The sequence below is a fragment of the Poromitra crassiceps genome, assembly GCF_964638095.1.
Source record: "Poromitra crassiceps genome assembly, chromosome: 7".
Lineage (NCBI taxonomy): Eukaryota > Metazoa > Chordata > Actinopteri > Beryciformes > Melamphaidae > Poromitra > Poromitra crassiceps.
This window is the reverse complement of record NC_139628.1, coordinates 29,668,681-29,669,548: the sequence shown is the minus strand read 5'-3', so window position 1 is coordinate 29,669,548 and position 868 is coordinate 29,668,681.

Sequence of the window (868 nt, the reverse complement as noted above, 5' to 3'; positions counted from 1 at the left end):
CATACACACACACACACACACACACACACACACACACACACACACACACACACACACACACACACACACACACACACACACACACACACACACACACACAGAGTGATTGCATGCTGTATTGTACTGTATTGCATAACGAGTATCAGAACTGATATTCTCAATCTCCTATAGGTGTCACAAGAATATTCCTCTCTAGTCTCAGAAGATTACTGCTATTTTCCCTAAAAACCTCATTCTTAATACCAAGTAGCCTAATAGCACTATACTGTATACTGCTTTACTACATTCATTCAATCCAACATTTGCTGTAACACATGGGTCTTAGTGTTGATTATGCAGCCTGGCCTGGCCTCAGCCTGTGTGTTTCAGCACTGGACAGCTCCGTGCAGCTTGGCAGCCTGTCTCTCTGTCTTCACGCATGGAGACACATATGGGTCTGCTGAGTGCGCGTGCAATGCAGTGTATGTGTATGTGTATGCAGTGTATGTGAGGGATATACCCAGCAGCGAGCCGCCATTGCATAACACAATCCGTATATCGGTATAGCAGGTGGAGGATCGCTCCAGGATCGACTATCCTAAAAGCATTCAAGGAGAAATATAGTCTGAGTTGCTATTTTATTGATTGATTGATTGATTGGTTGATTGGTTGATTGATTGATTGATTGATTGATTGATTGGTTGATTGGTTGATTGCTTGATTGCTTGATTGATTGATTGATTTTGATCACACTTTTTTTTGGAGAAAAAAGCATTGGTTCACACACAGTGTCGTTTTGTTTCTATGGATTATTATTCACTATTTGATGCACTGTATTGAACTACGGAGGAAATAACTAAGGAAATAAGAGTTACAGTACATATTCATG